The sequence below is a fragment of the Humulus lupulus genome, chromosome 1 (genome assembly GCF_963169125.1).
Source record: "Humulus lupulus chromosome 1, drHumLupu1.1, whole genome shotgun sequence".
In the NCBI taxonomy this organism is placed as follows: Eukaryota; Viridiplantae; Streptophyta; class Magnoliopsida; order Rosales; family Cannabaceae; genus Humulus; species Humulus lupulus.
The window spans coordinates 82,165,753-82,190,680 of NC_084793.1; positions in this window are offsets into that span (position 1 = coordinate 82,165,753).

Below are 24,928 nucleotides of genomic sequence, written 5' to 3' on the forward strand. Positions count from 1 at the left end.
GGCGAATTCATATCTGGTCAGGTAAATCACTTACTGAACAGTGACATGACGACTCTATAGAACATCTTCTATCCCTTGCACTTCCTTGGTCAACACATTCATTGACCATTAATGTGCCACTTGATGACCAAGCATTGCCATTTGTCACTTTTGATTGCCACATCATCGAACTAAAATTTTTGGGATATTATTTTCCCCCCAAGTTTATTATATGATTTTGTCGTATAATAAACTTTTTCTCTAACTGGTATTTATTCACGTCGTCCAAAAGCATGTGTCTGGTCAGTAACTTTCTTAAATAATAAAAGTCCATCTAGTAAAATCCAAAAAAATTGAATAATCAATCTGAGATTTAGTGAATACCACATCAGTTACCTCCACGTGATGACTGACCAGAAAATTTAATAATTTTCGTGTCTCAAAATTAAAAAAAAATGACCCTCTGCATTCTCCTGCCTTTTTCATATAGACCCACGATTGAACTTTTCAGTCTATGAAAATGGTAGTTACCAGTTTCCCAAATAGTGGGATAATGGGAGAGAGGATATATTAGGAGTTGTAGGATAATTGAGGGTTTCCCTCTTTTCCTATAAATAAATCCGCACACGCCTCTCCTTTACAAGCAAAATAAAATATCACAAAAACAACTCCTTCTTGTCTTGGCCAATTCTCCCTCAAAGTTCCCAAGAGTGCTTCATTTTCTTCAAGTGAATCAAAGGCATATCTCAAGAAATCAAAGGGTCTTCCATCCATTTGGGTAAGTTTTCTCTTCTTTTACCTCACTTTGAAACATTTTGAAGCTTTCAAATTCTACACACACTTTGCTAGAACATGTGGTGACTGAAACCCTCTTTTGGAATGATTTCTTTGGAATTTTTGTGATGAATCTTTGAACGATAATGCTTTTGTGGATGTTTTGATGTAGTTTAGGCTCTGGGTAAGCCAAATTTCACTTCCAATTTCATGAAATTTTAGAGAAAAAATAATTTCCCATCTTCAAACACACTTTTGGCTTCATGGGTTTGTATGAACTTTGAAGTGTTCATAAAACTTTTCAAAACCCTTGAAGTTCCATTTTTTATCTTGTTTTTGTGCGCCAAGATTTTAAAATTATGTTCCGAATTTTTTTTACATTACCAGCATTCGGGTTGTTGCCATAGAGAGGCAAGAAATTCCATGAGTCCGAGAGGATCAGACTTGGTTTGTGCTTAGAATTTGTTTGAATACCTTTTGGGCTCTCCTCTCATGGTTAGAACCCATGCCTATCTGATCGGGTAGGCCTTATTCCTGCAGACCACTCCTAGTCTCCCGGGTCCTCACGTAACTCCTCGGAATGCCCTAGCTGCTCAGGTTTGGCAATTCACCTTGCGTGGTCAGAATTCGCACCTAGATGGTCGGGTGAACCTTAGCCCCTCAGACCCCTTGTAGTTGCTTGAGCTCGAAGTTTTGCCTAGCATGGTCGAAACCCGCACCTAGCCGGTCAGGTGAACCTTAGCCCCTCGAACCCTTTGTAGCTGCTCGTGCTCGGCGAAACGCTTTAGCCGCTCAGATCACGGACCTAACCACTCGGGTTTGTGCGTATTTAACCGAGCACAAAATCTCTACGCCTTATGCCCCCGAACACATGGCACCAAAAAATTTCATGTTATCTTGTTACCTGCTTAAAATTGTCACCACTGCTCAAATATGTTTTTATTTGGGCAGTAAAATGTTTTCACTGCTCAGAGAAATTTTTCATTGGGCAGTAAATATTATTACTTTGCATTCGTTTTCTGTTTGGTTTACTCTCCTCCCAGTATTTTTTGTAGATGAATCATTTAGACTACAAGGGAGGTGACAACCAAATAGACTTTGATTCTTCTTCTCCCAAGTCAAGTGTCACCCCTCCGAGGAGTGATTCTTCTTCCAAATCTCCAAGCAAACAAACTCTCGAAGACCGCCTTCGTCGTCTCAAGAAAATCCTTCCCTGGTCGGCTTTATACTTCCTACACGAAGAGCAGTTCCTTAATCAGCAACATCAGCACCAACCAATGAGGGTGAAAAAGTCAAATCGACTCCCTCAAGATCAAGATCCCCAAGTAGCTCGTAGAGCGACACAAAAGATAGTGGAACAAGTGCCTTTTGTGGGAGAAAATTTATTAGAATAAGCTGAGACTAAAGCCTCTTCAAAGCCTCCTCGCCAAGTTTGAAAAACTAGCAAACCCAAGAGAAAGGCTACCCAGAATTTTGCAACAAAAATCCAACAAACTACTACACTCAAACTGAGGAAAGAAGAAGATCGCGTGCCTTCTTGGTTCGTAGCTAAGGCTTCTAAGCTGAATGCCAAAATACTCGATAGGCACATTTAGACTTTGTGCCTTGAAGGAGTGAATGTGATATGTTCGCACCCTCACAAGAGAGCCCATAATCCTGGTGGAGCCTATTGCACATGGTATAGATATCACATCTCCGCAGGAGCTACTATCCCTTTGCATTCTTTCTTTCGATCAATAGCAGATTACTTTAATGTTTCTCCCTTCCAGATAGCTCCAAACGGGATGCAATCCTTGTCTGCTCTATACATTCTCTACCACTTCCAGGGCTGGAACCCACCTACTTCTCATGAGGTACACTATTTGTTCGATTTTAGGACCAATCCCAACCACAAGAATACAGGATTTTCCCACCACTTTCATAGGCAAAAAAGGGTTAAGTATCTTCATGGTATTTCCCATAAATCAAACCCTGGAAAGTATTATACAAAATACTTTCTTACTAAAGACATTAAAGCCAATAACCTGGCTTTTACGCATGCGAGCCCTTTTTATCAACCTCTCCCGAGCAGAGGATCTCCCTGACATGCCCATTGAGGAGTAGGATGTTGAGCAGTTGGTCACCTTGGAGAATCTTCAATTGGTGGGGTTGTTACAGAACAACCAAGACATTGTTGTGGGCAGCACTACTAATGAAGAAAACAAGACTGAACAGTCAAATGCAGATACTGAAGTAGTGACTAACCAGTTCTCTCCTGAACCATCTCTCAGCCACGCCGACCAGGTGATATTATCATTAGAGAACCTCTTCTTGAAAATTCTCATTGACCCGCCTTCCCTACCAGACTTGGAAAAGGAAAAAGTATTGAGCTCCTCAGAGAAGACAACTTATCGTTGGAAGACGAGGACTATATTTTTGATGAAATTCTGAACTCAGGTTTTTTTACTAATAGCAACCATAGTTACATTTTTAGAATGATTGTGATGAAAGTCTGTAGAATTTTTATACACTTATGTTTATTTCTTGTTTCCACTGATCTGGTTTTTGCTTTAATTTTTTGTAGATCCTGCCATGTTCAAGCAGTTCAACACTCTTTCTGCCCAAAAGAGGAAAACTGGGGAAGGTAGCAGCTTGAATCCTCCAAGCAAGATTGTGAGGACTGTACTGCCCAACCAAGGGAGACCATCTGACCAGTTAGCCACTATCCCACGCTTTACTCCTTCGTCAATTCCACCTTTTGCCAGCCTAAAAACTACCCAACCAACTGGCTTGAGTGAGCCCCTTCGCATTGCTGGTGAGTATGGAAAAAATTTATTAGACCACACTCTTCACCATGCAGCGACAACTCAGACCTTTGAGACTCTACCTCGACAAAGCGTTTAAGTTGTCCTTCACAAAGATCTCGCTGAAATAATGAGTGTAAGTATCTTATCATAAAAAGCGCTCACTTTCTTATTGATTGTTGTTATTTTGAATACTCTTTCTGTTACCTATTTTAGGGACTCATCATTGTTAGTCACGCTCAAACCTGAGCAATTGACTATAAGGAGCTGGTCAAGGTTGGTGGAAGCCCAAGCAAAGATTGAAATTCTGACTAAGTCTTAAAAAGGTCTCCAAGAAAAGACTGAGCAGGCAGAAAAAGCAGTTGCTGACCGGGATAGATCTCTGAAAAAGTTGGCTGATGAGAACAACAAGCAAATCCAGGCCAACAAGACGTTGACAGACTAGCTGGCAAAAAAACCTCAAGAGAATGAAGAGCTGAAATAAGACAAGGAAACTGATCTGGCTCATTACGAAGAAATATGCTTCAACTGCTTCTATCAGATATGGAAGTTAAATAAGCCTCTCAACCTCGACTTTCTCTCTGAAGAGGCAAGGGCAGAAGAGCTTGCCAAATGTGAAGCCAAGGCCGCCGAGGAGGCAGCCCTTCCAGCTGGTGTTGTGCCTGCCTCTTTTGCTCTATCATTCTGACCAGAAGAGGTTCCAGATGTTGAGGACGGTGTTGACCAGCCAGGGACTAGTTTACCCGACTAGTAAACATGCTTAGCCGACTAGGGAGACTCCTACTTGACCAGTAAAAACTTTGTACTAGGCCAGTAGTTTACTTGTTTTTCTTATACTTTTGTGAAGACATCTGCTACTTATCAGGATCGTTTGCTAGTACGACAAAGTTGTTGGCATTTATACTTTACTTTTCTTATTTAACTTAAAACATTTTAAGTCTTTTTAGACTTTAAACATTATAAGTTTTTGTGAATAGTAAACTCACTCTGATTTATGCCTTATATATTTTCGCATGAGTACTTAGTTTTATTTAACTTAGAAATTATATACATTTCACAAGTTTTTACTAAGTATACTTCCTCACACTCTTATTGCTCTAAATAATTGTGAGTAGAATAATTATGTTCACACGAATGTTAGTTTCAAACTTTAATTTTTCTAAAGACAGAAAAATTCAAAGTTACTTAAGCTTTGTTATGCAAGTTAGCTTAATGGCCATTTTTTTACTTCAAAAGTTACAAGTCAGCCTAAAACAAACACATTAACTCATGCTCTTATTGCCTATATTAATTTATATACCAGTATACCCCATGTGCCTCCCAAGTGATTGATGGTTGAAAGATCCTTGGTCACTTGCTACTTGACTGAATCTGTTCGAGCAATTAATTACTCGTGAAACACATAGAATATATGGAAAATATTTGAGCAGTTGAACATTGCTTGAATGTACCGACTAGTTGAACACTGTCTGATTTTATCGTCCAGTTGAACACTATTCAAATAATTAACACACATGCATATTTGTAGCAAGAATCGACCACGTTGTGCGTAGTCTCTTTTATTACTCATAATATAAAAGTGACAAAACGTGTCTAAAAACGAGACTTAACCAAAAAATAGGCGACCGGTTGGCTAATGACCAACACCTTAACAAACTTAAATAACAAGGTAAACACTTGAAACTAAGCTACCACTATGAAAGTGGTATTTATTGATAATATATCCTCAAATAATCATCATCTAGTAGTTCCTGATCAATGTCCGTTCAACCAAGAAAGTTTGTAAGTGCCGGGAGGAGAAACTTGCTTGATATGGTAAGGTCCTACCAATTTGGTCCAAGCACTCTAGCTGTTGGGTCTTTGACGAACACCTTTCATCAGGACCAAATCGTTAACCTGGAACTTTTGATCTTTCAACCTGGAATTGAAGTAGCGAGATAATTTATATACCAATATACCCTACGTACCCCCAAGTGATAAGGGTTAATTACTCATGAAACACATGGGAATATATGGAAAATTTTCGAGCAATGGAACATTGTTCGATTTTACAGACCAGTTGAACACTGCCCGATTTTATCGACCAGTTAAACACTACCTGATTTTACCGACCAGTTGAACACTGCTCGATTTTACCGACCAGTTGAACACTGCCCGATGTTACCGAACAGCTGAACTCTACTCGATTTTACCGAACAGTTGAACACTACCCGATTTTACCGATCAGTTGAACATTGCCTAGTTTTACCGACCAGTTGAACACTGCCCCGATTTTACCGACCAGTTGATCACTACCCGATTTTACCAACCAATTGAGCACTATTCGGGTATACCAACCAGTTGAACGCTACTTGATTTTACCGACCAGTTGAGCACTGTTCGAGTATACCAACCAGTTGAACACTACTTGGTTTAATTGACCAGTTGAACACTACTCGATTTTACTAACTAGTTGAACACTGCTCGATTTTACCGACCAGTTGAACAATTCTCGATTTTACTGAAAGGGCTAACATTCCTATAGTCGATGCCATCCAACCCAGTCAATCTCTGCACTGCGGCTGTTGGTGTGTCAAGATGAGCTTGAATAACTGGTTGGGCATTCCCGACCGGTGTACTTTTGTCAAGTATTTCTACTTGATGATAAGACCTTGCCCATCGATCAGGGGGGTCTTCTTTTTGTTGCTGATGACATCTTGCAAATCTACCCGAGTAGTATGTCCTCTTAGCTGGTCGAACGCTGTACTATTTTATTTTTCCTTATTAGATGGTTTATTGCGCGAGACCAACTCTTTTACACTACGCTGTTGGCCGGGATGTAGCGACGATTTTTTAGGGCGAACTGGGTGGCCTTCTCCTCCTTCTCGTTGGTCGTTGCCCTCTTTTTCCTTTGACCGGTCGCTTTGATGACTAGCAACCTCATCTCAACCATATCCATCTTTGTATTAGGGAGTTTTCTTATCTTGAGGAGCTCTGGTCTGGTTACTCAGGGTGGGATTTTCTTACTACCAGACCGGTGACTTCCTCATTGGGAAGTTTTTGACCGGGGGCTTCTTGTAGGGTTTCTAGAATTCTCTCTTTGCATTAACCCAATTCTATAGCGGGTGCCATCATCTGTCTGACCAGTCTGATTACTTCAACTTTGATCAGGTCCTTAAGAGTTCACCTCTCTAGCAGGGGACTTCTGACCAACATTGTCATTTCGTGCTCCCTGGATAACAGTTTGTGCTGCGGCTTGAGTATTGGCTTGAGCCAACTGGGTAGTCGCTTCTAGAGTGAGTGCTGCCTCGCGATGTCATCTATCAGCTTCCTCCTACCGTCGTCTGATCTCGTCGCTTCTGGCATCAATATCCCACTTTTTCTGCTCGAACGCAGCCTTCTGCCTGGCCATTTCTTCAGTGAAAGACTCCTGCCGAGCATTGAATTACATCATCTCTTCCTGAAAAGCCCCTATGGCTTCCTAGAGTTGTTCGACCTCTGGGGTCATCTCCTCGAGAGTGAGCCTGGGCTCAATGTCAGGGTTCTCAGGTGCAGGACCTTTTGGTTTAACAATTTCTTTTGCAGTTGACATACTGGGCATCTTGGGCGCCATAATGGTAGGATGGTAGTGTGTTTCTTCTATTCAGGCTTTCAACGAAAGCACCAAAAATGTTGACCACGTTTTTTGCCAACTGCGAGTAGACGCAAAAACAATAATAATCCTAATTGCCTTGAACAAAATATAAAATGACACGACCAATTTATAGTGGTTTAGCCCCAGTTTATTGGTAATAGCCTAATCCACTTTGAATTGTGATATATGAACTTATACTTAAGATTAGATGAACCTGAGCCAACTGAGTTTCTTAAGAATAAGTCAAAAAATACAATGTTTCTCTCTATAAGATCTTTGAGAAAATTTCCCAAGAATTCTCCCAATCAAAGTTCAAAAATCCCATCCAATGATTCCATGAGCTCTTAATTTATAGGCTTGTGGATCATACATGAAAAATCTCCCGTTTTGATGGAGTCCTTGGTTGTTTTAACCAATTTTATTTAATAAAGTAATATACAAATTCAAATTACAACAATATAGCTATTACTTCAGGATATTTGAGAGATTCACGTGGCAGTTATGGGAAATTCTGGTTGTAGTTTCTACTGAGATTTTGTAAAGAAGTCACTAGGTAACTAACTCTGGAGACTCTGACATACCTGGCCGGCTAAATCTTCCTGCTGATGTAGCTTGTCGGGTAAATCTCCTTTCTGATGTTGCAGGTCGGGTAAAACACTCCCTGACTAGGAAAATTCATATCTGGTTGTGTAAATTACTTCCTAACCAGGTAAATTATTACTTGGTCGGGTATAACACTCCCTGATCAGGAAAATTCATATTTGGTCGGGTAAATCATTCCTGACTAGGTAAATTCTTATCTGGTCAGGTAAAAAAATCCCTGACTAGGAAAATTCATATCTGGTTGGGTAAATCACTTCCTGACCAGGTAAATTCTTACCTGGTTGGGTAAATCACTTCCTGACCAGGTAAATTCTTACGTGGTCGGGTAAATCATTTCCTAACCAGGTAAATTCTTATCTGAACGGGTAAATCACTTCCTGACTAGGTAAATTCTTATCTGGATGGGTAAATCACTTCCTGACTTGTGACATGACGACTCTGAAGATCGGTAAAATACTCCTTCACCAGACAAACTCATATTTGGTCGAGTAAATCACTTCCTGACCTGTGACATGAGAACTCTGAAGATCATCTTCTAACCCTTGCACTTCCTTGGTTAACACACTCATTAACCATTAATGTGCCACTTGATGACCATGCATTGCCACTTGTTACTTCTGATTGCCACGACACCAAACTGAAATTTTGGGGATAACAAATTGCTTAAAGGGCACTATTCCCAACATCATAATCCTAAATGGTTACAACTAGGTTTGAAAAAAAATTAAGATCTAAAAAAAAAAGAACCAGTCGCCATGGTTCCTAGTTACTTAGTCAGGTGTGAAAACAAAATCAGATCTAAACACGAGAATCAAAATTAATCATTATAGTAACTTGTTATAGCTAGGTCTAAAAAAAATCAGATATGAATAAAAATAATTAGACCCAGCAAGAAAACTCAATACAAAACATATAATATATACATAACAATCCACAATATACAACAACACAACCAACGTGCTAAACACATAGAGGCCAACGCCGTCCCATGCGCTTTACCAGGCCCTGGGTTCGTGGTCTTGACCGTGAGGGTGGCACCAGCACCCTAGGAGGGTCTCGCCTTAACGACCTGCACTCATCATGCTCTACACCGATCCCGGACCCTTGCCATACCCGACTTCTTGTAATTCTCGGCCTTCGCCATTCCCAGCCTTCGCCGTTCCCAGCCTTCGTCGTTCTCGTTCTTCGCCATTCCTGACCTTTGCCATTTCCGACCTTCACCATTTCTGTCCTTTTTTGTTCACTCACAAACATGCATCACATAGCATAATATTCGTAGATATTTAAACACATATTAAACATAAACATTAGGGTCGCGCCCTGGAATACAAACAATAGGGCCACACCCTGCTCTACAGGGCCAACAGTTTTCTTACCTGTGTCCCGGGCTATCTGGATATCGTGATTCCGAGCACAGTCCTCTAACCTGAGCCTCAAAGAAAACCTAGTCAGAACTCATTCATAATAACCATCCATCAAGTTCTAAACCAATAAATAACTTTGGAAAATTAATCTAGCCTCTGGGACTTTGGATTCCACTAAACTGGGTAGTAGAATCCTTCCCGAGCCTTAACAGTCGAGTTCTCGAGCTAAAAACCTTAATCTTCCTTTTTTTTCCATTTAGGGTCGCGGCCCACTACTTGGTCAAAGGGCAAGGCCCTCCCTGCTGGAGGACATGGGCCGCGGCACGCCAAAGCAAAACAGAGGGATTTCAACCTCTTCGACCACACGCGCTGCGGCCCGAGCCCCCAAACCCAGAAATCAACCTCTTTTTTGCATTTTTCCTCAAGCCTAAACCCCAAATTCATACCCAATCATCAGCCAAACTCATAATTAAGCCTGGAACCCTTATCCTTATAGCCTAAACATCATAACCACTTAAAAACAACTCCCTAATCCTTACCAACACTCAAAATCAAACTTAGATTTTAACTCTCATGCAACCTTCATTTCACAGCAGAATTCAACAGCAAGATTAAGTTTAGGAGCTTACCTCTGAACTTAGTTCGACCCTGAACCACTTCCCAGCACAACAAGCTTCCAATTCCTCACTTCTTTAGCCTAGGATGCTCATGTTTCTTCAAAATCTCTAAGCATCAAAGAGGGAAAGAGTGAGCCAAGAGATAGAGTGAGAGACTTAAAGTTGAGGTTTTATTTTGTCTTTTTACTTAGTTCTAGTATTTTCTCAAGCCATCCACTACCTAAGTGTTTAAATCCATCCCTAGTCGGTGGTAGATCAACCACCTTATCTCCTATTTGTCTCCTTGATGCGTCAAAGTGTTCTCCTATCCTTAAGGTGGTCGACCTAAGCCTACGCCGAAAACCTAGCCTTCTATTTTGCACGTTATTGGGTCTCCAATATCCTAGGGTGGTCGGCCTAGACCTAGGCCGACCACCTAGGTCATTTCTTTTGTGTTTTGTAAGATCAGGGACTCAGGGTGGTCGGCCTAGGCTTAGTTCTACTAGGTCGGCCCCTACTTTCAGACTTCGATCACTTTTTCCAAGTCTAGGGAGTCCTATGGTGGTCGGCTTGAGCTTAGTCTCACTGGGCCGACCCCCTATATAGATTTTTTCCTTGATTTTTTTCATTTTTTCCCCTTAGTAATATACATGCCCCTAGCTACTGGCTTATCTAGTCCGTGGTAGGGAGCTTCGTTATGTCAATATACTAACTTTACCCTTTGTTTTTCTTTGTTGCAGATGTCCAGCTTCACTTAGTCAGATAAGTCTGTAAGCGAGCATACTCCACAGGAGTTCTTGGAAAGGGTGAAAAGGATTTTCCCTCGCTCCGCATTATATTTTTTCAGTGAGGAAGACTTCTTCAAAAGGTATAGCCCAATGGCGAGAGTAAAATAGAAAACTTGACAACCTTCTGAAGATAATCCTCACATTTCCAGGCACATCACTCAAGGCTCTTCGCCTGGCTTTTCTCAAATCCCTTCTCACCATAGTACTCCTCGAGGCTCTCAGGGCACATCTCAGTGAAGTCATTCTTCTCAGCGGAGTCTGTCTAATCAGCGAGACTCCTTTCAACACCCATTGAACCGAGACACCATTCGGGTTCCCCATCACTCTTCTTCTCAGCGAGAACATACCGAGGGCTCTCATCGCCAGGTTACTTACCCTCAGGGGAATTCTATTCACAGTTTCTGGCCTAAGGTGGTTCGCCCTTCTCCCAAGAGCAAGACAGTCTTGCTAGCTGCGCAGCAGAAGAAGAGACAACAAAAAGAGTTCCATTCATTAGATTCTGAGGCCACCTTTGCCAGTGAGATCATATGGAAATCGGTTAAGAAGCCTCGCTCTGCTGATTATGAGCTGGTTTGGTTTAAGGGGGTTACCTCTGACATGACTGAAGAAAAGGTAAAGAACTTAAGGAAGACCTTTGGCCTTTCTAATGTTTCTATTACTAACCCTGGTCCAGATGACAGAGCTGAGGACCCCCCCCCCCCCCCCCCTTTGGGTATATGCGTCTGGACACAATCTGCCATCAAGTATGGCGCCCTACTTCCTCTTCATCCATATTTCTAGAGTGTGGCAGATTATTTTGGTATTAGTCACTCTCAGCTAGCTCCCAATGTTATCCTGGTGTTATTTGCATTGTACATTATCTATCATTGTAGAAAATGGGCTGCTCCAGTACCTCATGAGATCCATTACTTATTTGATCTGAAGACAAACCCTTCTTAGTGCAACTCGGGGTACCTCCACTTCCACCATTATACGAGCAAGGGTACCGACACCTTCTTGTAAGAGATTGTTGGAAATAGCAAGGCGTTTAGATATGCCGACAACTATTTCTTCACTAAGGATGCAGAGTCCAACTACTTCAAGTTTAAGCACGTAGGGCCTTTTTATAGACCGTTCCCGACCCAGGCTATGGCTGTTAGGGCTAAGGTGTTGATTGCCATGACCCGTGAGGAGAAGAATGTCATGACCCTTGTTACTTTAGAGGACCTTAGGAGGGTCGAGTTGTTTCCTTCTACTATCGTCGATGTTTCGGATGAAAATGGTCCTGAGCCCGTGAACGTCATAGACTCCCCGGGACCTATTCATATTGAGGAGGTAACCTCTTTACCCGTGCTAGCTGGATAGTAGGGTAATGAGGTGGGTGCATTCGTGCACTCTCTACTTGCTTCAGATGATTTTGATGTTGCCACGTTCGAACCTGAATCTCATTCAGAAAGTTCGACACTTTTATCATCTTTACTTTATGTTTCGTTTGTATTTGATATCCCGCTAATATTTGATCTTCTTTTACAGGTTCAGATATGTTCAGCTTTGTTCACACCCAACAAAGGTCGACTCCAACTGAGACTAGCACTTTCTTCTGAGCGGCCAAGAGGGCCAGGGTTGAGTCTGAGTCGATAATGAAGGTTACTCCCGAGGTGCCTCCTCCGACTCCTTTGGTGTCTAGTCTTGTCATAGAGGTAGAGCCATCCTTTCCTACACTGGTTCCTCCCAATATCATTGATGCGAGTGCCTCCTCTTCTATGCCTGCTCCTTTATCTGAGCCACGCCAGTCTGCCATACGGAATTTAGGTGCCATCATGGACCAAGCATCCCATCTGAAGCAGACGACAACAACTTTTAATGAGGACTTGAGCACCATTCTCATGAAGCCACTCCTTGACATTCAGAGTGTAAGTCCTTTATAGTTTTCTTTTTGTTTGGTTAGCTTGTGTGCTGACATTATCTAACACTTGTATGTTTTTTATAGACGTTGATGTTGGTCTCCCATGTCCATGATAGGTATGTAGAGTATACCTTTATGCTTTCCAACCTTCGTTCTGAGCTTGAAGCTGTCCACCTGCAGGTGTTGGACCTTAGCCGCGTTCTTGGCTCTAGGGATGCAGACACTGCTTTGAAAGATGAAGAGATCAGCACTCTCTGCAGTACCATGAAGTTTAAACAGCAGGAAGTGACCGAGTTGACACTTAGGGTAACCCAGATGAAGGGGAAACTTGCCGATCAGCTCAAACAGTCTGAAGCTGAGAAGGAGAAGCTGATTGCCGACATGGATCAACCACGAATGGATGCTTTTGTCGAGAAGGAGCAAGAGGTCAAGGTTTCTCAGGAAAAGGCTCGAGAAGAGTATTCAAAGGCAACTTTCTCTTGCTTCTACTTAATCTGGAAGTCCAACAAAGATCTAAACTTGGATTTCCTTCCCGAGAAAATGCGAGCGAAGGAGCTTAGGAAGTGTCTGGCTCGTGAGGCTGCCGAGGCTCAGGGTGGTCTTTCAGATGATACTCCTCGCCCTAGTTAGTCTTCTTTTGGTCTTTTCTTTCATGCCATTGGTGGGGCACCTTGTACTTGAAATTTTTTACATATGACATTTTATGCCTTTATGCTATTTTGTTATGAGTACTCAGTGTATTGATTGAAAATTTTATTTCCAATGCTTACTAATTATATCAACTCACAACCTTCATTGGTTCAGGTATCAGTATACTTTGAACACATGTATTTCACGTGCCATACTAACCTTACTCCTTTACATTTTTCATGCTAACAACACGGGTAATTTGAGTAGTACAATACTTCACCAAATACCATGAACAAAACAGTTAGGTCGACCACCCCATGGGTGATAGGCCGACCACCTTATAAGGGACATGGCTCAGAGTCTCCCTACCAATGCCTTTTTGTTTTTGTTTTTTTCAATTTTGGAACATATGTTGAACAAATGTCCTAGAAAAACTTGAGCTTGCTTAGTACTTAAGGTCACATCCCCAGTGCTTGTGTATACCCCGATCGGTATGTACTATATGCCCCCCAAGTGATCATGGGTTTAAAAGCCTTGGTCATTTGCTACTTGACCATGCCTTGCTTCGAGCGTTTAGACACATAGTTCTATCCTTTTCACCCAATGATGCAAGCATCAAATGCTTGTCCCTCATTGGTAGTTAGGTAATGGTTTCATACTCAATAGTAATGATACCTATACACAGATGCAAATTGTGTAGCAAGTGTCGATCAAGATCTACGTAATCTATCGTGTACTCGTTATAATGGTTGTAGACAAAAGTGTCTAAGTTGGACCAACCGGGTCTAGATGGGCTAATCAAGCTTGTAATGAATCTTAGATCAAATTATCGATCAGTACCTCAAGGACTAGATTCGATTATGATCTAATGATAGTGACTAGTCTTTGGACCAGTCTCTTTTTTTATCGTATGGGTTGATAAGTTCCTCAAGAACCAAGATCGAACATGATCAAATAATTTTGCGACAAGGTCCTCGGACCAGCCTCTTGTTTGGATCATATGGGTCAATAGGCTCCTCAAGAACCAAGATCAAACATGATCCATAATTTGATGACAATGTCCTAGGACCTGTCTCTCTTATTGATCGTGTGGGTCGATAGGTTCCTCAAGAACCAGGATTGAACATGATCAAATAATTTGGCGACAAGGTCCTAGGACGTGTCTCTCTTTTGGATCGTATGGGTCGATAGGCTCCTCAAGAACCAAGATCAAACATGATCGATTAATTTGGCAACAAGATCCTAGGACCTGTCTCTCTTTTGGATCGTATGGGTCGATAGGTTCCTCAAGAACCAAGATCGAACATCATCCATTATTTTGGTGACAAGGTCCTAGGACCTGTCTTTCTTTTGGATCGTATGGGTCGATAGGCTCCTTAAGAACCAAGATAGAACATGATCCATTAATTTGGCAACAAGGTCCTAGGACTTGTCTCTAGTTGAATGTAATTTAAATAATTAAGAGAAACTTAAGAAATTAAATTCGTTCATTCATTGAAGCATAATGGCTGTTACATAGATAATTTGAAAATAATACATTTGCCTCCTGCTTGTCTATGCTTCTTTCTCCCAAGTATTCGATGGGAACAACATTCAAGGTGTCTGCATCTTTGGCACTGGCAAGCTTGGCTAAGGCATCAATGTTGGCATTCTGCTCCCACGGGACTTGTGTAATCGAGTATCTCTTGAACTATGTCAATAAGTCCTTCACCTTGTTCAGGTACTGCACCATCCTAAGTCCCTTGGCTTGATACTCCCCCAGTACCTGGTACACCACTAGCTGGGAATCACTGAATATCCCCAGGGACTGTGCATGCACATCCTGAGACAAGCGTAATTCTGCTAATAATGCCTCGTACTCAGCCTCGTTGTTTGAAGCATTGAATCCAAATTTGAGAGTGCAGTGTATTTGATGATTCTCCAGAGTAATCAGTATGATTCATGCGCCTGAATTGTGTTCACTGGATTCTCCATCAACATATAGCTTCTATACGGGAGTATCTCCTTCCTTCTCGGTATCTCCATTCTCTGATTGGTAGGAAGGGTCTTCAAGGTTGGTGCCTTTGACTATGAAGTCTGCCAATGCTTGTCCTTTTATCATCATCCTCAAATGATAAATGAAATCAAACTGTCCTAGTTCCACTGTCCATTTGAGTAACCATTCACGAGGCCTCTAGTTTCTGAAGAATTTGTCTCAGCAGTTGATCGGTCAGGACTCGGATTGAGTGAGCTTGGAAATATGGATGCAGTTTTCGAGAGGCGATTACTAAACAATAGGCTAGCTTTTCAAGAGGGGGATACCTAGACTCCGCACCTACTAGAATTTTACTGATATAGTACACAGGGTGTTGTACCTTGTTCTCTTCTTTCACCAAAATAGTGCTGCTTGCATGCTCGGTAATTGCCAAATAGATGAATAGTACTTCACCATCTATTGGCTTTGCTAGGACGAGAGGATAAACGAGATGCTCCTTCAAGGCTTGGAAGGCTTTCTCACATTCCTCGGTCCATTGGATCTTCTTGCTGCCCCTCAGTAAGTTAAAGAAGGGGACACACTTGTCTATAGAGTTTGATATAAACCTACTAAGGGCAATTACTCTCCCTGATAAGCTTTGCACTTCTTTTATTGTGGTAGGTGACTTCATGTCGATCAATGCTTTGATCTTCTTGGGTTTAGCCTCAATTCCGCATGAATTGACTATGTATCCGAGAAACTTACCAAAACCAACTCCAAACGAGCACTTGAGAGAATTTAACTTCATGCGATACTTTCTAAGTATTGAAAAGCATTCCTCCAAGTCTTGAACATGCCCTCCAGCTTCTTTGGACTTGACCAACAAGTCACCGACATATACCTCCATATTTTTTTCGATCAAGTCTTGGAACGTGCCATTCACTAAACGCTGGTCGGTGGCCCATGCGTTCTTGAAGCTGAATGGAATTACCTTATAACTGTACAATCCCTTGTTTTTCTGGAAGCTGGTATGTTCCTTATCGCGAGGGTGCATACTTATTTGATTATACCCAGAATATGCATCCATGAATGAGAGTATTTCATGTCCTGCAGTTGCATCGATCAGTTGGTCTATTCCGGGTAGTGGGAAGTAGTATTTGAGGCAGGCCTTGTTTAGATTTGTGAGTCCACGCATGTCCTCCACTTCCCATTTGGTTTTGGGACCAGCGCGGGGTTCGATACCCAATCTGGGTAGTAGGCCTCCCTTATAAAACCATTTTCCTTTAGTCGCTCGACCTCCTTCTTCAAGGCTTGAGATCAGTCTTTGTTAAGAAGTCTCCTTTGTTGTTGCACCGATGGGTAGTTTTTGTCCACATTGAGGACATGGCTTATTACAGACGGAGAAATTCCAACCATGTCCTTATGTGACCAGGCAAAGACATCCTGGTTCTTTTTCAAAACTTCTACCAGCTGTGCCTTAATTTCCACATTTAGCTCCTTCCCAACTTTGATTATTCTACTCGGGTCCTCCTCATCTAGTAGGACTTCGTCAAGATCTTCGACTGGTCCTGCCCCCATGACATCATCCCCAAGGCAAGGATCAATTTCTTTTCCCTCGTTTTGGGAAACTTGCTATAATAACAAATCTTCGTTAAAAGGAACCCCTGACTCTAGTAGAGTGTTTCTTTCAACGTCAACTTCAATGTTGACAACCTCATCGATTCCTTCATTCCCTTCACAGTAGGTTACTACCATGTTGTATACACACGATCCTTTCTTTTCCTTGACCACTGACGCATTATAGCATTCTCGTGCCTCCCTTTGGTTAGCATGTACACATCCTTGCCCTACGCTTGTGGGGAACTTCAAAGACATATGCCAGATAGACACTGTTGCATGTAATGACATCAGGAGGGGTCTCCCAAGCACTATATTGTAACCCGATGAACAATCTACCACCAAGAACTCTGTCATCACAGTCTCGTGCCTAGAGGCATCCCTCACCGTGACTGGGAGTTTGATAGTTCCTGTTGGTGCTAGGCATTCTCCTGTGAACCCATATATCACTTGGGAACATGGTGTCAGGTCCTTGTCCATGAGCTTCATCTTCTCAAGGGATGATTTGTAGATGATATCTACTGAGCTTCCCGTATCCACAAAGCATCTCTTCAGTCGGGCATTGTCGATTTGAATGGTAAAGACCAGAGGGTCATTGTGGGGGTACCTCACGTGCCTGGTATCATCCTCCGTCAAAAGTGAGAGTTTCACTTTTATACTTTGAATTTTTTGGAGACCGCTCCTCAACTGTCATGCACTGGGAAGACTCCCCTACCTCATGTCTTAGGGTCCTTGCATATCGCTCACAAGCATTGTTAATGTTGCCTGATTTGTGGGCCCCCCCACATATGGTATCCAGTGTAAAGTCTATGGCCGCTAGCTTCAGTGGTGGACTCATCTGCCTTCAGAAATCTGGATTCCTCCTCAAGGTTTCGGTCTTGACTCAGAACCTTGAGAATTTTCCTGATCGGAGGAGAAACTCTATCTCATCCTTCAATTGTTTGCACTCGATTGTGTTATGCCCATAATCATTATGGAAACAACAAAACTTATTCTTGTCCCTATTTCCTTCTAAACGCAAGGGTGGTGGCTATCGGTATGGCCTAGTATGTTGCCAAGTAAATCTCGGCCCTTGATGTAGTCAAGACAGTATAATTGGAGAACCTGGGTTTGTAGGGCTGATGCTTAGGTTTTTTGTCGGTTGGTGTTGACTTAGCCTTCTTTTCTCCAACCTGCTTGGCCCTTGAGGTACTCCTCTTTTTACCGTTGCCCCCATTGCTACCCTAAGGGTTTGCACCGTTCTAATCTGCCTTGATAGTGGTCGGATGGTTTATGCATTTTTCTTCCTTCATGATAGCGTCATCTAGATTCATGTATTTGTCTGCTATGTAACGTCCCAAATTTTCAAGACTCGATAATGTAGAAATATAATTGTTTTCATTTAACAAAATGTCTCAAAAACCCGTACAAAAAAACTTTTTAAAAAGTCGTATGGCCATACTTAACATTTAATACAAACATATTTTATGAATAGTAAAATGAGCCTAGTTTATGAAAATAACATAACATTTCCAAAACAAAACGACTTCCCAAAAGGACGGTCCACATGTACATTTGCAAGGTAGACTCCAGTGCTCACTGCTCTGCCATGCCCTTGTTCTTACCTACAATAGGAAACAACTAGGTAAGTGAAAACACTTGTAAGTTCAACTTTAAAACAAAAGCATGCAGAGAATTAGGGTTCCGGATCCATCCGGACCCTACACAATCAATTTCAAGAACGCAAAAGCGTCCTCGCAAACTTATGGTCATGTTTGATAACCAATGACAAATTATTTCATATAAACAGATAAATTCCTGCACTCAGAAAATTCCAGAGCAAGCATATATAATGTATCACAACTATTTCTTATCAACAAATAAATACCGGCACTCAAAAAATCCCAAAGCAAGCAGATATAATATATCATAACTACTTCTTATCAACAATTCGGGTGTAACACGCCCTCCTGCATAAATGCTAATCTGTAAGAGAGAAACGAGTCTCGACACTAAGATATAGTTAATAAATATCCCCATTAAGGGTAACTATTGTGTTACCTAGGGCATCGCTACTTATCCAAGAGTGTCGTCGAAGTTACACGGTTTTATAGAGACTTCTATGTTAATCAGTGGTGCTGGTGAGCAGTTACCCCTAGGGTGTTAAGCCTCACTTAAACTTGGCAACCCCTAGTATCTCTACGCACTCTCACTGAATGGAAAATATTTACGGCTACTATCCGGGAATAACTTATCAGAGCACCTGCTCGGGTTCTAACCGTTCACTGATGAAGTAAGCATGAGGGCCCCTAGGTCCCATTCATTTTGGCACCCCTAGGTTTAACCAGAAATCCTCACCTCTTGGCCAATGATCGCGGTAATGAACCGAACATTATAAAATCAAGCAGTGTGACGGAGATCAGCCGTCTAGGATATGACGAATATCTACCAATCATATTTTCTAAATCAACACTCACTAGACTAACGTCTCTAAGCAATTTTCTATGATAGTGTATATATGTGCATGTATCCCTATACTAACATACAATACAATAGTCATTTCATGTTGCAGCCACACAATATAAGTTGACTTACTTAGAGTCCTTAGCTCTCAGCAGGATTTCACCCTCTAATATATGGTCCAGTTATGCTTTAGCCAACACTGTAATTATCCATACAGTATACTCAGATTAACTATGGCACTTCATAATTCATTATTATTATTTTGGGCAGTTTGCTCATTTTAAAATTTATTTGTAAGGATTAATGATCATTATTTGGTTTTAAACCCATTAAGGAAATTCATACAAAAATATTTGAGACTAAACCCTAAGTCTCGAGGAGACCTATCCTATGGTCTCGATACCTAGGCTCAGGTATCACAATAGTATTTTCCCACAATCCGCTAAAAATCTTATTCTTTAAAGGTAATGATATTAATCCGTACTTTCATCTAGTCAGTTAAATATATAGAAGATTTTAGCCGGTATTATATCCAGAAAATACTGATTAAATTTCTTAATTATTTTTCAAGAAAATAATCTCTTAATTTTCCTTTTATTTTTCTTAAGATTTTAATCTCTAAAAACCGGTTTAAGGAAATAGCCTAATTTTAACTTAATTAGGAAAACCGTTAAAATTTTCTTATCTAGACTAGTTAATTTCCCAAAGTCAATTAATCAAGTTTACTTACTAGAAAAATAAATTACTTAATTATTTTCTCAAAATATAGGGTTTTAAACCATCTTTTAATGTATTAACTTATTAATAAATTAAATCTTTTATTTTTAGAAAGAATAAAAATTCTTTAATAAAAATAATTCTCACTAATCTCAAAGTGGTATTTTAGGTCAAAATATGTTTTCAAGACTTACCAAGTTTTTATCTTGCAATAAGCAAAATTTTACTTTTTACCTTAAGTTCCAAAATCCCATTTTTACACAATGTGAAAACCCCATTTTTTTCACATTTTTAACTACATAATTTGTTGGGTCATAACTTGAAATTTACTTACTCAATTGTTAGCAAAATTTACCAATTCCATTTTTGGTATACCATTTAGCTCTTCGTAAAATATTAGGTCAAAATGAGCATTTTTTATTGGTGAAAATATTTTCCAACAATGAGGTAAAAATGACCTTATTTTCAAGTCCTTATTTTTTTCCAAACTTTGGCACATAATAACTTTAAAACCGCTCAATATTTTGTTACCAAATTTTACAGTTGAATACTAGGTTATGCCAAGAATATGTCCACAAACGTTTAGAAAAAACTGGGTTCATTTGACCTATACAGTGGCTGTCCAAACTTGGTCCGGAAATTAAGAATACGAAAAAACAGTTTTTTACCTAAATTTTGAAATAGCATAACTCACTCATTTCTAAACATTTTTTAGTGTTTCAAAAGCTAAAATTTATGTACTCCATCTCAAAAACATCACAATATAATTAAATTTTACAAAATAAATATACAGTGGATGCTTGACCCCTTGGAAATCACAGCTCAAAACTTGTATTTTTGTTTTAGGGTTTTCAACAAAACCCTTGGGGATTTTGGTTCCTATTTTCAAAAATCAACACAGAAGCATCATAAAATTATAAAGAAACTACCATAGCCTTATTATATCACCAATAAGAAACTTTAAGCATTAAATATACAAAATAATGCTTAAAAAATAAAAACCATACAATAACAACCATATAAAGTAAACTTTTTACCTCTTGTTGTTCTTGCTTAAGGTTTGGGTCTTTCTACTAGCTTTGGATCCTTAAAAACCCTTTGAAAAATTTAACCAACTCCCCCAACAACATATATAATTAACTACTGAAAAATATATGGTTAAAACTTTACAAAAGTCTAGTTTTTTTAAACTTTACCTTAGGGAAACCCTTCCTAGACCAAAGCTTAAGCTTCCAAGCCTTCTTTGTGTTCTTGAGGTTGAATGTTTCTCACATTGAATTTAATTAATTACACAATAAAATTTAACCTAAGGTCCATTCATGGAATAAAATTCCCCAATTCGGTAAAATTAAGCATTCAACACCAAAATGCCCTAAAATTTCCATTTTCTCTTAGGTTATTATTTTTTACCAAATTTTAATTTTTTACCAAATACTTTCCATCCATAGTTTTTCATTTTATTTTCCGAGATTTTTACCCGATTAGGGTTTTTGTGTCGGTCCAAGACCGAAAGTCTTATCTTGACTTTTAAGCACAAAATTCATAATTTGGCTAGCAATAACTCATGAGAATAAATTCCAAAAAAATATAATATTATTTAAAATAATATTTTTAACTCGGGGAAAATAATCCTGACCCGAGTCGTTTTAAGGTAACTGAAACGCATGACGTTACAATACCTACAATTTATAGAGATTTCGTCCTCGAAACTTAAAACAAATGAGGAAACAGCTCCCTCATCTTGTTTTTTGTTTCCAAGGTTGCCTCTTCAATGCCATGGTTACACCACTGCACCTTTACAACCGACACCATCTTGTTCCTCAACACTTTTTCCTTTTGGTCTAGAATCATCACCGGCTTCTCCTCATAGACGAGTTGAGGATCAATACTCAGTTGCTCATAGTTGAGTACATGCGAGGGATCGTGCATGTATTTTCCAAAAAAGGATACATGAAACACGTCATGCACCTTAGACAGGGTGGGCGGAAGAGCTAAACGATAAGCTACTTCCCCGATCCTTTCTATGATTTCGAAAGGTTCAAAGAACCTTGGACTAAGCTTTCCTTTCTTCCCAAACCGCATAGCCCCTCGTAGCGGGGCTACCTTAAGCACCACATTATCACCAACCGAAGTTTGCAAGCATTGCCTTATTTGTCGGATGTCCACAGTAATCTGATCAACCTCATCCAATCCGAGAAACTTTTGTTGATGGTAAGAACTCATCAACGAAATATGGATGGAAAAATCAAAAACTTCAATCAATATCTAATGAACATGAATGAACTTATAGAAACTTGAAGGAAAATTGCAAGTAGGAAATAGAAAGAAAACTCGTATTTTGCTCTTAGATTAATCTGATCTTACAAGAATTTCCCAACCCCTTTGTTTGAGGGGTCAGGATCAATTTATAGTGAAGCTCCAATGGCTTATGATACATTGTGGTCCCGGGGGACCATATGGTACATGGGTACATCGCCAATGTGGTGGCATAGGTAGTAGTGGTGCAGAAGGTCATGGTGTCAACCCTAGTACATAGTCAGGGTCTGTGGGGATGCCTCCACTACTTGTTTAGTACGGGTGTCAGAGAAGTGGCACCAGACGTAGTGGCACAAGTGGTTGTGGTGTCTGCTCTGATATATGGTCAGAGACATGCAGGCCATGACACCACTCCTCGTACTTCCACTACTTGCCAGAGATAGATGTCAAGGTTACGCCCCTATGCTCCCCATGGTCGTACAACCTGTTCCCGTACGCGTACCTTGTACCTGAAGGTTGCCCTCGTATATCCAAGATACACCCTTGTTCCAAGCCCCTTTTTACTTTGCTAAATATAAGAGGATCTATAGCCTTGAGTGAGATAAGCATGTGGGAGTCGAGCCCCGCTGGTGACACCTTCCTTAGAAAATAGAGGAGCGCCTCTTTAGCGGGGCATATACTTATATCATAGAGGCATGGCCTCGCGAGATGGTGCGTGGGTCTGGGCACCTAGGCGCGGCCGAGGCGAGTCCTTGCGAGGCAAGAGACGGTGCGCGTCCCTGGGCACTTGGGCGAGGTGTGGCCTCACAAGATGGGATGGTGCATGAGGCCCTCATTTGGAGCACGTGGCTGGTGGTGCGAGGTCCTCGTGTGGAGCACGCGGCTGGTGGTACGAGGCCTTCATTTGGAGCACGCGCCTTGTGGCGCGAGGCCCTCATTTGGAGCGCAGCTGGTGGCGCGAGGCCCTCATGTGGAGCACGCGAGTGGTGGCGCAAGGTCCTCATTTGGGGCACACGGCTGGTGGCACGAGGTCCTCATTTGAAGCACATGGCTGGTGGCGCGAAGCCCTCATTTGGAGCACGTAGCTGGTGGCACGAGGCCCACATGTGGAGCACGCGACTGGTGGCATGCGGCCCTCATTTGGAGCACGCGACTGGTGGCACGAGGCCCTCATCTGGAGCACACAGTTGGTGGCGCGAGGCCCCCATTTGGAGCACACAGCTGGTGGCGCAAGGTCCTCATTTGGAGCACGCAGCTGATTGCACAAGGCCCTCATTTGGAGCACACGGTTGGTGGCGCGAGACCCTCATTTGGAGCACGCGGCTGGTGGCGCGAGGCCCCCATGTGGAGCGTGCGACTGGTGGCGTGAGGCCCTCATTTGGAGCACGCGGCTGGTGGTGCGAGGCCCTCATTTGGAACATGCGGCTGGTGGCGCGAGGTCATCATTTGGAGCACGCGGCTGGTGGCGCGAGGCCCTCATTTGGAGCATGCGGCTGGTGGCGCGAGGCCCTCATGTGGAGCACGCGGCTGGTGGTGTGAGGCGAAGTGTGCTTGGGCTTCACGTGGGGTGAGACAGGTCAGTCTCGCGAAGACACTGTGTGAGGCTTGGGCCTTTCAGGATCATGTCCAATTTGTGGTGTTCACAACTTTCTTTCATCGGTCTCATGCCAATGAATCGATGATCGACATTTCCTTCCGTACAAAGCCTCATATGGAGCCGTCTTGATGGAATCATGATAATTATTATTTTAAGCGAACTCTATCAGTGGAAGCTTCTCATTCCATGACCCTTGAAAATTGAGCAAGTAAGCTCTTAGCATATCTTCCAGGGTCTGAATTGTTCGTTCACTTAGACCATCTGTTTGCAGGTGGAAAGAAGTGCTAAACTTCAGTTTATGTAATGACCCAACTATTTCTAAGACCTTGGACCATTAAAACTACTAAACATACCTACTATTTTGATACAAACATAAGAAACAACATAACTTTATTGAAAACCCAAAAATATTGTATCAAATACAAGACAATATAAAAACATAAAATGTGATATGGTATGGGATCCCAATGTTTATAAAACATAAAACATAAACTTTAATTCAATTGTTTGGAAACTAAGTGCAGAATTACAAAAGAAACATAATTCAAAAGACTAAATAATGTCATCCTTGATCGACACGCAGTCCATTCATTCCATTCATCCTTAACACACAATCCAAGCTGCCAAGAGTCCTTCCACCTTCCATATTTATTTTCCTGCATCAAGCTAAACATAAAGGAGTGAGCCTAATGCCCAGCAAGGAAAATCTATTTAAAACATACATCATAAATCATAAGCAAAAGACTATATCATAAACATATGACTATAAAAACATATATCATATGAGACTACAATATTAATGGCTATTAACTCAATAATGTGGTATGCGATAAAACCATCTAGGTCTATGTCTACTAATTGAGGTAGGTTAGATCACAACTATAGTCCACAATAATGATAAAATTTTCTTGGGGTAGGCTATCTAAGCAAGTCATATGCCCAACATAAATTCTTGGGGCTTACTTATCTAAGCAAGTCATATGCCCAAGGACTACAAAACATATAACATAACATATATCATATCATAGCATTAAACATATCATAACATAAACATATAAACACATATAATCTATACTATTTTCCTTACCAAAAACCGGGATATTTGGGAACAATAATGAGATTAGAACACTCCTATAAACCAACAGTAAAAATGGCGAGTTTCTAAAGAAAAAGAGATAAAAAAAAAACTAAACCATCCAAGTAGAAACTTACCGAAAAGAACCTTAAGTTTTCAAGAAACTTAAACACCTAATCAAGAATTATGAACAAGAGTTAGGATCTAGAAAGAAAATAAAAGAAAACTAAAGAACAATAAAGAATTGAACTTAGG